This window comes from Balaenoptera acutorostrata, chromosome 18, assembly GCF_949987535.1.
Source record: "Balaenoptera acutorostrata chromosome 18, mBalAcu1.1, whole genome shotgun sequence".
Classification (NCBI taxonomy): domain Eukaryota; kingdom Metazoa; phylum Chordata; class Mammalia; order Artiodactyla; family Balaenopteridae; genus Balaenoptera; species Balaenoptera acutorostrata.
Window position 1 is genome coordinate 57579963 of NC_080081.1, and position 17481 is coordinate 57597443.

The 17481-nt window shown below is 39.1% G+C and overlaps 1 protein-coding gene across 7 annotated transcripts in view; it reads right to left on the minus strand.

The window, feature by feature from the left end:
• The window catches only part of ENOX1 (ecto-NOX disulfide-thiol exchanger 1), a 614655-nt gene that overhangs the window by 299785 nt on the left and 297389 nt on the right, over positions 1 to 17481 (minus strand). For all 7 annotated transcript variants that reach the window (XM_057532923.1, XM_057532921.1, XM_057532924.1 and 4 more), the window contains one exon: positions 10146 to 10289. The gene's annotated coding sequence lies outside the window, so the exon portion shown is untranslated. The remainder of the gene's footprint in view (positions 1 to 10145; positions 10290 to 17481) is intronic.

Below are 17481 nucleotides of genomic sequence, written 5' to 3' on the forward strand. Positions count from 1 at the left end.
ACTGATAAAAATCATACCTTTACCATTAGAAAATAGTACTAATAATCTCTTACTGGGGATATCAGTACTACCAGAACAACTTCTACTTAAAAACATATGTGAGCTAAGATTGAAAAGCACTTTCCTGCTGATTTTAGACATATGGGAAGGCCTAAATAGTACTGTGAAACTTGGCAGAACAGCTAGAGGTAATGTGTGCAAGAATTTCTGGCTGAAATCCTATTTTCTGATGACTTATACTCAGTTACAAACTAAACTTGGCGCAAATCTTAGCTTAGTAGAACTCCATCAAATACAACCAAAATAAAGATTAAGGGTGGGGAAAAACCCTATAAACTTGACTTTCAGAAAAGACCAGAGCATTGGTTGCAAGGGAAACAAAAGGAAATTCTCAATACTTACTAATCTTTTTATTTAGAAAATTACATTTTACAAGTGCTAAGATCAATTACAGTCTAATAACTTCCAGTACTTTGAAAAGAATAAATAATTAAAAGGAGCAAGAATTGAACCCAGGAAAGGCTCTGTCAGTTCTAGAAATAATTGCTTTTACTCTTCAATTTTTCAAAGTTTCACTTTTATAGTGGTGTCAACTGGCTCAGCCCACTGTCATGTACAAAAATATAATGGACTAAAAACCTTTAATTTCTTAGACTAACAAAACAGAATTTGAGAACAGTCTAAACACTGAGACATACAGGTCTTAAAATTTTAAGGGAGTAGACACTTGTTTTAGAGCCCTAAATAATCTGGTAACCTTAAATAGAGACTTTAATTTTAATAACTTTTGGGAATTGGTGCTCTCATCTAACTCTGATCTTTCATTTGTTTTTAGATGTTTAGTTTTCAATCACAGGAGATCTAAATGTTGAGGTTAAGTGTTTTAGTAGATGAAAGATGATTACTAGTAACACTAAAATACCTCTAAATCAAATGACCATGTAACCTCTACAAATATTTATTACTGTAACTTCTACAAATATTTATTTCTTTGTTTATTTATTCAACCATTCACCAAATATTTATTTAGCACATGCTAGGCAAAACACAAAACAACAGTAAAATCTACTAGAAAGTACAAATATATATCTGTTTGAGGATTTTTGATAGCTCCCATTTTTTGAGGCACCACCATCTAAAAAAACACTTGAGATAGATCTTGAAATATACCAAACTTTAAAAAAATAATATACATTTTTCTAATGTTATTATGAAAGTAAGAGACAAAAGGAAGTATCTGATTGGTTAAATGGAAGAGAAAGGCCTCCAAAACTGGTTGACCTCTGAGGTGATGAAGAATAAGAAACTGTGTAAATGTCCTTTAAAAAGTATCTCTCAGGAATACCAATCGAGTCTCAGAGGCTAAAGATTAGAAGTAATCCCTTCTTCCTTCTTTCATTCTCTTTGTTTGTCTTTGCTCTATTCCTTTGGTCTTTTCTCATTGCTTACACATAAATATACTTGATTTAGATGGAATTAATAAAGCCACATTAGAAACTGCTCATAGAAAATTCAGTGGAAAAGGGACAGAGGCACATCTAATGGTAATAACAAAACAAAATAGAAAACTTTGTTGACAAGAAGGAAATAAAAGGTTTTCTAGTAGAGTTAAAGAATAACTGTTTCCTAAGTGCCTATTCAATGGCAGGGAGGGTGCTGCACTACCAAACGTTAAACCCATATCTACATGTCTACGTGTCTACTGTGAATGATGAGATGGCTGTAGGAAGGTGGTTGTCCAGAAAAAAAAAAAAAAAAGACTGGTGAATGTTCCATTATGAGAAGGTAGATATATAAAACAATTAACTACTACGAATAAGTCTAATGTCCATATGTTAACAGATAATGCTAAAAAAAAACCCCAAAAAAACTGTTGAGGAAAAACAAATTGAAAGGTATAAATCAGTATGATCTCATCTTTGTAAACTTAAAAATAATATCCCATATATATAGACATACAAGTTATAGTATCTATGGCGATGGGTAAATAGAAAGAATGGTAATTTTTTTTCACTTTAAAAAATAGATATCCAAAGCAACTTTAGAAGTATTAACATTTTAAAATATGGCAGTGGAGATGGTGGCCACGGTGGTGAGTAGGAAGACCGTGAGCTCACCTCCTCCCATAGCAAACTAAAATTACAACTGTTTACAGAGCAACTATCAATGAGAATGATCTGAAGTCTAGCAGAAAATATCTTCTACAACTGAAGATAAAGGAGGAGCCACAACAAGATCAGTAGGAGGGGCGGAGATGCCGTATAGTCAAGACCCACATCTCTAGGTAGGTGGCCCACAAATAGGAGTATAATCACAATTGCATAGATTTCCCCCAAGAAGCAAGGAGTCTGAGCCCCACACTGGTCTCTGAAGCCTGGGGGTCTTGCACCAGGAAGATGAGCCCACAGTATTTCTGGCTTTGAAGGCCAGCAGAGCTTGCATTCAGGAAAACCGGAAGGCTACAGAAAACAGAGACTCTGCTCTTAAAGGGCACATGCAAAGTTGCACATATGCAGAAATCCAGCGCAGAAGCAATAATTTGGAAGGAGTCTGAGTCAGACGCACTTGCTGATCTTGGAGAGCCTTCCAGAGAGGCAAGAGGCAACTGGGACTTACCCTGGTGACAGAGACACTAGTGGCAGCCATTTTTAGGAGCTTATTCTACCATGAGAACACTAGTGCTGGCAGGCACCATTTTGGAGTCCTCCCTCTAGTTTATTAGTGCCTGGACCTGGCCCCACTTGCCAACTTTTCAGCATTAGTCCTGGGATGTCCCAGGCCAAGCAGCCAGCCTTGCAGGGACACAGCCCCACCCACAGTCAGGCTAGCACCGGGTCCAGGACCTACTGGGTCATGCAGGCAGCTAACTGGGACACAGGCCCACCACCGCCCACCAGTTGGCAGCAGCCTCTGTACTAGGCAGGGCCTGGCAACCAACCAGGCTGGAGACCAGTCACATCAGCACACAGTAATCAGCCCCACCACAACAGAAGGGTCCATGCAGCCTACATAGGGGGAGGAATACCTAGATCATATAGCTAGGGTGAACAGAAGGGAGTGTGCAGCTCGGACCCATTGATGTCTCCTACGTAAGGGCAAATTTCCTAGATTGGGAAATGTAACTGACCTACCTAATATATAGAAATAAAAGCAAATAATCAGGCAAAATAAGACAACAGAGGAATATTTTCAAAATGAAGGAACAAGGTAAAATCTAAGAAGGGCTAAGTGAAGTGGAGATAAGCAATCTACCCAATAAAGAATTCAAGATGTTTGATGAACTTGGGAGAAGAATGGATGAACATAGTGAAAAGTTTAAGAAAGACTTAGAAAATATACAGAAGAGACAAACAGAGCTAAAGAATACAATGACTGCAATAAAAAAGAAGCAATCAACATTAGATTACATGATACAGAGGAAAGGATCAGCAAACTGGAAGACAGAGTAGTGGAGATCACTCAAGTTGAACAGAAAAAGAGAAAAGGATTTTAAAAAAAATGAGGATATGTTAAGAGACCTCTGGGACAACATCAAATGTACTAACATTCTCATTATAGGGGTCCCAAAAAGAGAAGAGAGAAAGAAAGGAGTAGAGAACTTATTTGGAGACATAATATCTGAAAATTTTCCTAACCTGGGAAAGGAAACAGATATCCAAGTCTAGGAAGCTCAGAGAATACCAAACAAGATAAACCCAAAGAGGTCCACACCAAGATATATTAGGATTAAAATGGCAAAAATTACAGATAAAGAGAGACTATTAAAAGCAACAAGATAAAAGCAACTAGTTACATACGAGGGAACTCACAAAGGCTATCAGCTGACATTTCAGCAGAAATTCTTCAGGTCAGAAGAGAGTGGCACAATATTTTCAAAGTGATGAAGGGAAAACCCCACAACTAATAATACTTTACTGAGCAAGGCTACAATTCAGATTTGATGGAGAGATAAAGAGTTTTACAGACAAGCAAAAGCTAAAGGAGTCCAGGACCACTAAACCAGCTTTACAAGAGATGTTAAAGGAATTTCTCTAAGCAAAAAAGAGAAGAGTACAACTAGAAATATGAAAACTATAAAAGGAAAAATCTCATTGGTAAAAGCAAACATACAATAAAGCTGGAGGAATCAGGCTCCCTGATTTCAAGCTATACTACAAAGATACAGTCATCAAAACAGTATGGTACTGGCACAAAAACATACACATAGATAAACAGAATAGAGAGCCCAGGAATGAACGTACACTTATATGGGCAATTAGTCAATGACAAAGGGGGCAACAACAATACACAATGGGGATAAGACAGCCTCTTCAATAAATGGTGTTGGGAAAACTGGACACCTATATGCTAAAGAATCAAACTGGACTACCTTCTCACACCACATACAAAAATAAACTCAAAATTTATTAAAAACTTAAATGACCTGACACCATAAAACTCCTAGAAGAAAACACAGGCAGTATACTCTTTGACACTGGCCTTGGCAATAACTTTCTGGAAATGTCTCCTTAGGCAAGGGAAACAAAAGCAAAAGTTAAAAAATGGGACTGCATCAAGCTAAAAAGCTTCTGCACAGTGAAGGAAATTACCAACAAAACAAAAACGTTAGCTATTGAATGGGAGAAGATATTTGCAAGTGATATATCTGGTAAGGGGTTAATATCCCAAATATATAAAACTCATACAACTCAACATCAAAAAATGAAACAAATGACTGAAAAATAGGCAGAGGACATGAACTTCTTTGTTTTTCAAAGAAGACATATAGATGGCAATGGACACATGAAAAATGCTCAACATTTCTAGTCATCAGGGAAATGCAAATTAAAATCACAATGAGATATCACCTCACACCTGTGAGAATGGTTATTATCAAAAAGACAACAAATAATAAGTGTTGGTGAGGATGTGGAGAATAAGGAACCCTAGTCAACTGTTGGTGAGAATGTAAATTGGTACAGCCACTATGGAAAATAGTATGGAGGCTCCTCAAGAAATTAAAAATAGAACTACCATACTATCCAGCAATTCCACCTCTGAGCATTATTCTGACAAAAACAAAAACAGTGATTTGAAAAGATATATGTACCCCTATGTTCAATGCAGCACTATTTACAACAGGCAAGATATGGAAGCAACCTAAGTGTCCATCAATAGATAAATGGATAAACATGTGGTATACAACTCAGTCACAAAAAAGAATGAAATCTTGCCATTTGTGACAACATGGATGGACCTAGAGGGTATTATGCTAAGTGAAATAAGTCAGACAGAGAAAGACAAATGCTGTATGGTTTCATGTATATGTGGAATCTAAAAACCAACACAAATGAACGAACATAAAAGAACAGACTCATACATACAGAATGTAACAAAGAGGTGGTTACCAGAGAGGAGGGGGATTGGGGGATGAGTGCAATAGTTGAGGGAGATTAAGAGGTACAAAATTCCAGTTACAAAAACAAAAATGAGTCACAGGGATGAAATGTAAAGCATGGGGGATACAGATAGCCACACTGTGATATCTTTGTATGGTGACAGATGATAACCAGACATATCATAGTGATCATTTTGTAAGGTACAGAAATACTGAATCACTATATTGTGTACCTGGAACTAACTTAGTGATGTAGGTCAATTACACCTCAATTTTTAAAAATGTGTAAACACTGGGAGGAAATGCATAAAAATGCTAATAATGAAGGTTCTCTCAGGGGGGTGTTATGGGTGATTTCTAATTTTTCCTTTATGTTTTTATGTATTTCTATTTGTCTGCAATGAACATGCATGTTTTGCTTGTAAAATTAGAAAGAAAACAATAAATGTCATCAAAAATGAAAATCTTAAAATAAAATATGGCAGTAGGTACATACATCTATTATTTTCTGTAGGCTTAAACTACTTCATAATAAAATTTAATATATTTTTAAATTTTGCTGTTTAAAAGAAGAATGCTGTAGAAATTTAGGCAATTAGAAGGAGCTAGTCCAGTAAGTCCAATTATCTTACTTTTGAGCCCAGAATATACAAGGCTGATTATTTTCCATCTTTAGCAAGAGGAACAATGGAGAGTTAACGTAGAAGAAGAAACTGTCCTTGATATGATGAATCATTGGCACTTTTGGCAAATGGATGGTCATTTCTAGAAGGAAGTGAATTACCTGAACATAATTATATTGAGTCCTCTAGTTTTAAAAGAGTGTTTCAACTCATACACTATCCATGTAGGTTACTCTTTTTCTTCCTTACGGGGTGTGAACGTGAAGCTTTAGGGGCACAGTCAATGGATGCTACATTTTCATTGCTGCTAAAAACGTGTAAATAGAGTCTGGATTTTGAAGTAACAATTTACACACATAAAGTACTGACTAGCTGTGCAAGACCACAATTGACTTTTTATTTTTAAACTCCTCACAAAACTTCCTCTTGATTCAAAATTGCCATCAGACATTTTCTAATGTAATTAGAAAGGAAGCCACAAACATCTTAACTTCGGATCATATGTAATTTTTAGAATTAATAGCAAGATCCGGAGAGTTTTGTTTGTTTTTAAATCCGAGTGGTAAATAAGTCTGAAACATTTCACTAGTGAGGCAAGACTCACTTGAGATATATTGTTAAACATGAGGGGTGAAAATACATCACAGACACAAGTGGTATTACACAGCCCACATTTTTCTGAAAACGTAGTCTCTGTAACTCTGAATGTACTGAAACTCTGAAAACGTAATCCTCTGCATGAAGATTAGATATATACTCACAATAAGAGAGCATATTGGCCTATAATTTTCAACATTACATGCTTGTATTTTTTATTGTATGCTATTTTTCAACTGCTAGAGGAACATGGTCTCATAAATCTAATATTTATTCTTCCTTGTTTATAGAACTAGTAGAGCACTTCAGAAAATGAGAAACTCTGAGAAGTCACATATAACTTGGTGTCCTGTGCACCAAAGAAGAGAGGACAGGAAAGTCACCATGTTTGAAAAATCGGGCTCAGGAACTCAGTTATAAAGCTTTAAATAATTAAACACAAGGTAAGGGAGGCCTTTGATGTTATTTCTATCTCCATAAACGTGGTCTATTTATAGATGATAAATCTTATCATGTACGATTCTTCATTTTACTAGAGAGCAAAGAAAAAGAGTCCTTTAGTTCAGTTCCCACGTGCAACTCTGTACTTGCTGTGTGTATTTCGTGCAAGCTAAGGCGGAGAGTAAGTGTAATCCACTGTAACAACCAAGATACCCCTACTTATAACTGTGTCTTTAAATCATGAATTCTTCTCATTTTCTTATTTAGTAACCTCTGTACTAAGGAATTCAATGATTCCTTATGTCAAGTCCAAAGAAAATAGCAGTGAATGAGAATTTGTTTTTCTATGGAAAGGTTGTGCCTGTATTACGGCAAATGTCTCAAGAGATCACACCCCTTAACAAAGCTTTTGTGGGAGAAATTCCCTGAAGCTCATTGTTTCTATGTACTTTCCTTTTAATGGATAGCCTTACTTGAGATTTGGGAAGAATCCAGAGAAATAAAAGGCATCAAGTCATTTCCTCATTCTCTGCAGACATGAAGAATGGAGGGCAGGAATGGGGGGAGCTGCCAAAAGATAAGTGAGGGACAAGGCAGAAATGTGGATGAAGGGTGGGTGAGGGATATCGGGGCTGATGGGAGAGAGAGTTTCAGCTGCAGTGAAGGGCCCTTTGAGCTACCCGCAAACTGATCCCTGAACTACCGAGGAAGCCTGTGACGGAGCAGAGAGCTGACACTGGGGTGCATGACACAAAGCAAGTGAAAAAAATACTCCTTTGCTACTGACCTCTTTTAGTCTTCCCTTGGATTTCAGATGCTCTACCCCTTCCTCTCTCAGTGACTGAGCTGATGATACCTTTGCAACACCAGCCCCACTATTTCCTCTGGGGTCCGAGCCCTGTCTTTGCTATAAGTCCCCAGAGCTGTCCACTCTCTCCTGTTTTCCTGCACTGAGTTCTGATGTTATCTTCCCCATATCCCTGTTCCCCTATCAGACAACAGTGATCTCCCCTGAACACCAAACCAGAAATTCTGGTTCTCCAGAAGAGTATCCATATACGCACGTGGGTGTGTTTCTAGACAGCTGAAAAGCCAGTGTAGACCCAGAATTGAAGAATGATGGGGGGAAGAGAATGGCACCCAGAGTTAAAAACCGGGGTCCAGGCCCAGCCCCACCATTTGCTCAACTCTGCCCATTTCAGCATGCTCAACTCTCACCGGCAACTCTCTGGTCTGGGCAATCCGGGTCCTCCTCTGCAGGGACAGGCAAAGGAGGTTTGAATTTGGTTATCACGTCAACTGGGGACGGGGTGGCGGGGTGCTGCTGGTCTTTAGTTCCTTGAAGGCAGGGCTACTAACCTTTCTATTGATAAAATCCATGGGCTGATCTTGCATCACAAAGAAGTGTCCCCCTGAAAATGTCAATAGTGGCCCCACTGAGAAACAACAATAGATGATTTTTCATGTTCCTGCAACCTGTCTGTATTCTCAAACCTAAGTGGAATGTAGAGAACTTAAGAGACTCAGAACAAAACTGTGGGGATAAACAGATTTGTGGACTGTATAATTTCATAGGAAAAGGTTCAAAAAAATGGATTTCTCTCTCCTGAAGAGAAAAAGGATGACCTGAGACTTAAGTCTATGATGACCAATACATTCTGTCTCCATAACAGAAGAAATAAAGTGCCATGCGAGGAGGTCGGGAAACTCAGGCTTTCTAGACAATGAGGTTTCTAAGAAAGGAGAATCTATATTAGGATTCAAAAGGAAAGTGGATACCTAGATATGCAGGTCTGAAAACAAATAGTTTCTCATTGGTTTCAGACAGTTCAAGTGGGATCTTATTTGCAGACTCGGGAAGAACATTTAGGTAACTTCTCAAGTCCTTCCCAGCACCTCTTTTTCCGTCAGACACTTGTTACATCTCTGCACACCATAACATCCTACCAAGCTGACAGACTGGAGAGTTACAGATGGAGACATAACCTCCCATCCGTCCTCTCGCCCAGTAGGTACCACATGCCTCAGCCTTCAAAGTGAATCAATCATGGGGCCCAGCAATGAAGGGTGCAGTGGGAAAACTGGAATCTAGCCCAGCACTGCAGTGAAATCTACTTTGATTTCTCAGTAGAAATAAGAGAAAGTTAAAAAAAAAAAACCCCACAGTAGAGGGCCATTACGGGAGAAAACATTTGTCACCATGGACAGAATAAAAGTCCAACCGAATGAAATAAACGTCTGTGGAAAAAGACATGTCCTTCTAGGGAAAGTACTCTGTTCCTTCTCCCTCGCTCTTCACTTAGTTTTTGTCTGCTCAGTGAGCCAAGCTTTATCTGCTCTCTTGCTCATTTTTCCATCTATGGAAGATGGGTGGATTAATTTCAGCCTTTAGGTAGGTCTTTGTCAGAAAGTACTTTCAGAATAAAAGTGGTTTACTTGGTACCATCTCAGAAGCAGAACACGCACTTCCAAAATAAAATGCTTGCTTTGCTAGCAAGCTCTGTCCTTAAGTGAGTAACGTGATTTTTCGAGCTGTTAACGCACACACATTAAACAACCACCACGGTCACCCTGTTCTATCATAATAAATCATAGGGTGAGGACCCCTTGGTAGAGCTAAATGAAAACATTCTGGCTACTGAGATTTTATAATTTGAAAAATGTCATGATGATAACACTAGTTGATATTGACAAATGCAGTTTTGATTTTCAATGTTTCAAAATATAATTTATCAGTGAGGTCTTAGCTAATTGAAAGTACTTAACAAAATCTGATCTATGTAGACACTCAATATAAATGTACTGGATCTATTCAGTTAGAATTTATGAACACAGAAATAAAACTTGTTTTAAGCCAACGTGGGGGATATTTTATTTCTAATATCCTTGCAACATCCCACAGAGTATATAATAATAAGTATGAGAAGCATCATATCAAATTTCTTCTCATTTATATCCATCTCCCAATGAAATCAAAGGATTACAATCTGTGCGCAACCTACTTCCACAGTTCTTACTGCAATAGGGTATGACTATTACCCATTTAAAAAATATCCCTCAAAATTAATAATAACTTCAGTGAGACAAATGGAAAAATTAACACAAACCTTAAGACCTCCAGCAGATCAGAAGACAAATGTGTTCTTTGGGAACTTGACTGAAACAAGGTATTCACACAACTCTTTTAAATGGAAGCTGTTCACAAAGGAAGTCCCATGGAAGACACTGTAGCTCTGACATGCCAGATGCTTCTGGAAGGAGAAAAAAAGCACACCATTAGGATGTGTCCAAAGTACCGTGACTGCCAGTACCAGCCACTGTGGTCAGAAAGTGCTGTAGTAGCACCTACCATTATTATTATGGTAACCGTATTAACTGCTATTACTTTTGTACCCCCAGATCTTCTTACTCATAAACGACAGGGTGGATGGTAACCTTTCAGCATTGTGTTTAGAAACTTCTAAAGGCCAGCAGTATTTTATAACTAAGCGAACTCTGCTTTTCCCCTTATTTAACCAGACAAGGGTTGCAGGACGGTGCTCAGGTATGAGCATGAAGGCGGGAACACTACTTTTCACTGAGAACCCACCAGCTGCGAGGCACTGGGCACAGGCTCCTTAATCTGAACGATGTCCCTGCAATTAGAGGGCACTGGCCCCATTTTCCAGATAAGAAAGCTAAGGCACAGATTCCTGAAGTCAGGTTTACAACCCAGGCATCAAAGCCTAAAAGGCCTCAGCGCTGACTCTTCCCCTCATTTCACTCTGTGGCCTGTGTGATTTAGAAAAAGATTTCACTTGGTGCAGCCACTATGGAGAACAGCAAGGAGCTTCCTTCAAAAACTACAAATAGAGTTACCATATGATCCAGCAATCCCACTCCTGGGCATGTATCCAGAAAATAAGAAAACTCTAATTCAAAAAGATACATGCACCCCCTATGTTCATAGCAGCACTACTTACAATAGCCAGGATATGGAAGCAACCTAAGTGTCCTTGGACAGATAAATGGATAAAAAGATGTGGCACATATATACAGTAGGAATACTACTCAGCCATAAAAAAGAATGAAATAATGCCATTTGCAGCAACATGGATGGACCTAGAAATTATCATACAAAGTGAAGTCAGTCAGACAGAGAAAGACAACTATCATATGATATCACTTATATGTGGAATCTAAAAAAAATGATACAAAAGAACTTATTTACAAAACAGAAATAGACTCACAGACATAGGAAACAAACCTATGGTTACCAAAGGGGGAAGGGGGGAGGGATAAATTAGGAGTATGGGATCAACAGATACACACTACTATACATAAAATAGATAAACAGGGCTTCCCTGGTGGCGCAGTGGTTGAGAATCTGCCTGCTAATGCAGGGGACGCGGGTTCCAGCCCTGGTCTGGGAGGATCCCACATGCCGCGGAGCGGCTGGGCCCATGAGCCACAGTTGCCGAGCCTGCGCGTCTGGAGCCTGTGCTCCGCAACAAGAGAGGCCGCGACAGTGAGAGGCCCGCGCACCGCGATGAAGAGTGGCCCCCGCTTGCTGCAGCTAGAGAAGGCCCTTGCACAGAAACGAAGACCCAACACAGCCATAAATAAATAAATAAATAAATAACTGATAGAAGGACTTTATATATATATTAAAAAAAAGATAAACAACAAGGACCTACACTATAGCACAGGGAACTATATTCAATATCTTGTAATAACCTATAATGGAAAAGAATCTGAAGAAGTATATATACAACTGAATCACTTTGCTCAACACCAGAAACTAACACATCATTGTAAATCAAGTACACTTCAATAAAAAAAGAAAAATATTTCATAAACAGAAATATTATTGACAAGAGAACAGGTAATGCTGCAATATACTAAAGTAACTCACATACTACTAAATTGATCAAGAAAATTCCTCTCCTCATTTGCTTTAGTTTTATATCAGACATTGTCTTATTGAGTCAGGCCCCACAGAAATACAGACAGCCAACTTTAAGCAGTGCACTTCCTCTCCCACCTTCCTCCTTATGCAAAGAGAGCTCTTTGGAAACCCAGTGGTGCCCATGGGTTGCCGGGCAGGTTTGTGTGCTGTGTGTCATAAAGGAGATAGCACTGCAAACGTCCCATCTTCCTCTGATGCCTCCATGTGACCCACAGTGCCTTCATCGTCCCAGTGAAAGAGCACATCACCTTTCCCTAAGGGGAATTGCATCCCTGATGCAACCAGGAATAGAGCCTGCCTCTTCTGTGGATGTCCCTGAGTGATAGGACTGCATCTCCTCGCAGCTATATCCATCTTAACAGCTAAGGGGAGGCTGACAAGTCTCGGCAGGGCTCCATCTAGATTTCCGTTCTTATTTTTAGTCAAAAATCTACATGTTTTGGGTTGTTCCATTGCCAACAGTTTACTCTCCACCAGCTGTCCCAGCACCCACTCTTACAGTATGTTTCAGGGTCACTGCCCACCAATCAATCACTTCAAAATTCCCCTCAAAGTGCCAGCTTTTAATGCCATAGCCTTCTGTATGAGCCTTGGAACTTCTAGGTCATAACCACACTGTACTTGGGAAGCTCCTCGGAAAGGCTAGAGAAGGATAAAGCAGGAAGGTCACATGTAACTTTTTAAAATTTTTATTTTAATTTAGGCAACTAAAGCTTAAGGCATGAATAAAGAAACAAGGAAGAACAATTGATAGAGTTTTCAGAGCTCTGCAGAACTGGAGCCTAGGATTATTACATGGGGGAAAAAAAAAGAGAACAGAGCCAAACAGAGCCAGTTTATCTTTACATAAAAGAAGGAAGAAGAGCTTGACAAAGAACAGGGAATGAAAATATCTGGACCATGGAATCTAACCTAAATGACGGGAATATAAAGTGAAGAGAAACTCTTCTTAAAATCTCACATACTAGCTTTCTGATCTTCTCACATCCCTTAAAAACAAAGTTTCAGGTGGTATGCCTAAATGTGTAGACCCTGTTTCCCATAAAACCTTGACGGCAATTTCCAAACATTCACTCAACCACTATTTACTGCACACTTCTTTTATGCATACTTCTTTTATTTGTTAAATTTTTATTGAAATATAGTTGATTTACAATGTGTTAGTTTCAGATGTATAGCAACATGATTCAATTATACATATATGTATATAAATATAATATTCTTTTTTACATTCTCTTCCATTATAGGTTTTTACAAGATATTGAGCATAGTTCCCTGTGCTATACAGTGGGTCCTTGTTAGTTATCTATTTTATATATAGTAGTGTATGTATTTTAAACCTAAGCACCTAATTTATCCCTCTCCCCCTTTCCTCTTTGGTAACCATAAATTTGTTTTCTATGTCTGTGAGTCTATTTCTGTTCTAAAAATAAGTTCATTTGTATCCTTTTTGTAGATTCCACATATAGGTGATATCATATGATATTTGTCTTTCTCTAAGCCAGACAGAGAAAGACAAATATCATAGTGCATACTTCTGAGTCAGTCAATATGTCAGAAAATTCCAGGAATACTGAAAAAAGCAAGATAGCCTTTCCCTCAAGCATGTTACTGCTTTGGAAGCGGATGCAACTTGGACATCAAAAATTATGAGAAGGTGGTACTAATATGTGTTTGAAAGAATGGGGTCTGGACCAGACTGCGTGGGGTTGTTCTTGCTTCATCACTTACAAGCTGTATGATCTTGGGCAAGGTATTTAAACTCTTTAACCTTGGCTTCCTCATCTGCAAAATGCAGAAATGATATACTTCCCACGTAGGCTGCTGTGAGCATTAAGTAAGATAACCTATACACACTGCTTGGCACAATAAGGGGTGCATGGTAAGAACTCATCAATTGTTAGGACGGAGGAGTAGTGCTGTTATGTAACAGAGCATGATGATGTCAGTGAGGGAAAACGTGCTCTGAAACTCTGAAAGGGCTGGCGATCCTCTTTCTCAGGGATGAGGGGAATCAGGAAGGCTTCAGTAAGGAAGGTGGCATTCAAGATCAACCATAACTCAACACACACAAATAATTATGCTTTCACAGAAATCCTCTAATGATAATTGAAAAGCTAGAAAATGAGCTACATTAGAAAAAAAATAGGTCCATGAAATTAGACATTATTTTCCAGGATTTGGTGTGAAAGTAGATATCTACCATACGACATGGCCTGGGAACGATACAAAGAAGAAAATCTATGTATTGCTACCAAGAAAGATACACTATCCCACTGGGTCCTGTTCTATTCAACTGTAATCCAAAATGACACCAGGGCTTTTTAATGGAATTGGCAAGCTCTGGGCACACCATTTTTAAACTTAGCCTCAAATTTAAGTCACAGGGCTTGTGACTCAAATCTCCAATGTGACCTTTACAGGGTATTGTTCAAGGAAACATGCCTGTCACTGCGCAGAGAAACTATATGCCGTTTTATCCCGGAAAGTATGATGAAAAGATGCACTATATTGTTATAAGCACAGAGCCACAAAAGGATTCTGGCTTTGATTCTCTAGAAGCAATGAAAACAAAGACTCTATTTGATTTTGTATCATTCACGTAGAAATGCTGTCTTATCGCATTAATGAGCATTCCTATTTCCCCCATATTCTGGACTTCATTTAATTCAAAAGAAGCTTGGCAGGAATCTCATCATTTATGGATTTAAAATATAATGCCTCTGACTAAATCCCTTTTTCAAGGGCTTACTGAGCCAAGCTACTTGTCTTTGTCAGACCCATAGGATATTGTACTGAACAGTAGAGCTAAATGCACACAGTGACTTGAATTCTCTAACCCCTTCTCTGCTTCCCAGCCCTGGGAGGTCTGCTTAAAGAGAAGGACCTTGCAAAAGACATGGTGTCATCATTCCTTTCTCACCCTTCTTTATCCCTTCCACTGAATTAGGAAATCCTATCAACTCCTCTTCCCATTCATCCATCTCATGACATCACATTTCATGCACTACCATATGCTTTTTGCTGGTGTTCCTTCTTGTAGCTCATCCTACAAACAGTCAAAAGATCTGGCATCTTCTTTGACTGGTCTATGGTGGTGAGAAGTAAATATCAGAATAAAAAACATGAAAGAATGAATGCATAAATGAAATATTTTTTAAAATGTAACTCAAATTATACTCATCCACTACTCAAGAACTTACCACGGCTCCCTACTTTCTTAAGGATCAGATCTACATCCTCATTAGGAATATCTGTTCCCACCATCCTCTCTAACCTTAAAACAGACTATTTATGACCCAAACCCTTGGGTCAATTAGAAATAGTTTGCTCATTATATTATAGTGAATCTCAACTAGGGATACATCGTAATTACCCAGGTCAACTAAATTGGAATCACCAGAGGAAAATCCTCACTATATGCATTTTTAAAATGCTCCACAGGTGATTCAGATGTACATCACTTGTCAGGAACTGCTGCTGTGTTTCCTCCTCCTCTAGGTGTATGAACCCACCTAGCACAGCACATGGAAGCCTCACCTTTTTTTTTTAATAAATTTATTTATTTATTTATTTTTGGCTGCATTGGGTCTTTGTTGTCGCGCATGGGCTTCTCACTGCGGTGGCTTCTCTTGTTGCGGAGCACCGGCTCTAGGCACACGGGCTTCAGTAGTTGTGGCTCACGGGCTCTAGAGCGCAGGCTCAGCAGTTGTGGCGCGCGGGCTTAGTTGCTCTGGGGCATGTGGGGGAAGCCTCACCTTTTCAGTGAATCTTCCTAGGCCATAACAATATTCCATCCCTTCTCTAGTTTCTCATCATAGAGTTAAAACATTTCAAACTAGAAAGGATCTTCCACTGATTCTCTTGATTGACTCTGTACTAGTATTCACACCCTTGTGTAATCCCCTCTCCTTCCCCACCTTGAGCGTGGGCTAGACCTAGTGTCTTCTGATGAACAGAGTATGACAGAAGGGATGGGAAGTGACCTCTCTCTTGCCCTGACTCTAATGATGCCAGCTGCCATGTTGTGAAGTGCTCTATGGAGAGGGCCATTTGGCAAGGGACTGAGGCCCTCAGTCCACCCACCTGTCAGGAACTGAGCCCTGCCAACAGTCACTGAGGGAACTTGGAAATGGACCCTGCTCCAGTTGAGCAGGGTGAACTGCAGATCCAGCCCCAGGTGTAATAACTGTGAGTCTGGCCAACACCTTGATTGAAGCCTTGTGAGAGACCATGAGCTGGAAGGACCCCTCTAAGCCATGGCCAGATTCCTGACTGTGATGGTTAATATTACGTGTCAATTTGGCTAGGCCACGGTACCCAGATATTTGGTGAGACACCAGTCAGATGTTGCTGTGAAAGGATTTTTTAGATGAAATTCAGATTTAAATCAGTAGACACTGAGTAAAGCACATTATCCTGTGTAATACTGGTGGGTCTCATCCAGTCAGATGAGGGTCTTAAAAGAAAACAAGCTGAGATCTCCCAAGAAAGAGGTATTATGCCTGCACACTGCCTTTGGACTTGAGCTGAAACATAACTCTTTCTTGGCTCTCCAGCCTGCCCTGCAGATTTTGGACTTGCCAGCCTCCATAATCACGTGAGCTAATTCTTTGAAATAAAGTTCTCTATAAAATAGATGGGTAAAGATATATACCTGTATATCTCTCTATATTTGTGTATATATATATTTGCGTGTATAGATATATACACTACACACACACACACACACACACCCAAACACCCTCTTCTGTTTCTCTGGGGAATCTGCTAAGTTTCAGGGTAATCTGTTAAGCAGCAATACCTAGCTACTATGAGACTCCTCCCCCTCCAAAGCACTATTACCTTTTAAATTCCTCTCTAATTAGGGCCTTCAAGCTCTGTCAAGGTAGGCACCATATTCACCATGCTTGCAACCAAACCTACAGCTCCCAGTATTGTGCCTGGTATATGGCAGGTGCCCAAAACATATTTGTTAAATAAACTAGTCAGTGATAAAGCTTTAGCAGCAGTGTCTTCCTATAACCAAAAAATAAATAAAAACAAAAAAACAAATACTAAACAAAACAGAAAACAATGGAACAATTCCCCAACTAAGATTCTTACTGTCTACAAGCATAGGTACCTTCACAAGAGGTACAAATCAGTGTGAAATTTTTAAGGTGACACATATATCCCTTTACTAGTGAGCAAAAAAGTAGAGATGAGGAGAACTGAGACACATTTGGAGACTGGAGTGGAGATTTTATGGAGCTGGAGAATAAGACTAGAGTGTGAATTCCAGAATAACACATTTGAAATTTTGTTGACTGGCTTAGAGCTATTGGAAGTGTTTTTGTTTCAGGTGGATTTTGACTAGGAGTGCGCTTTTGAAAATAAATGTGGCATCAGTGTTCAGAATAAGAAAAAAAAGGAGAGGACTATTGCTAACAGAGTGAATTAGAGAGATAGGCGTGAAAATATAAAGGAAGGCCCAGATGGAAGAAAAAGCAGAG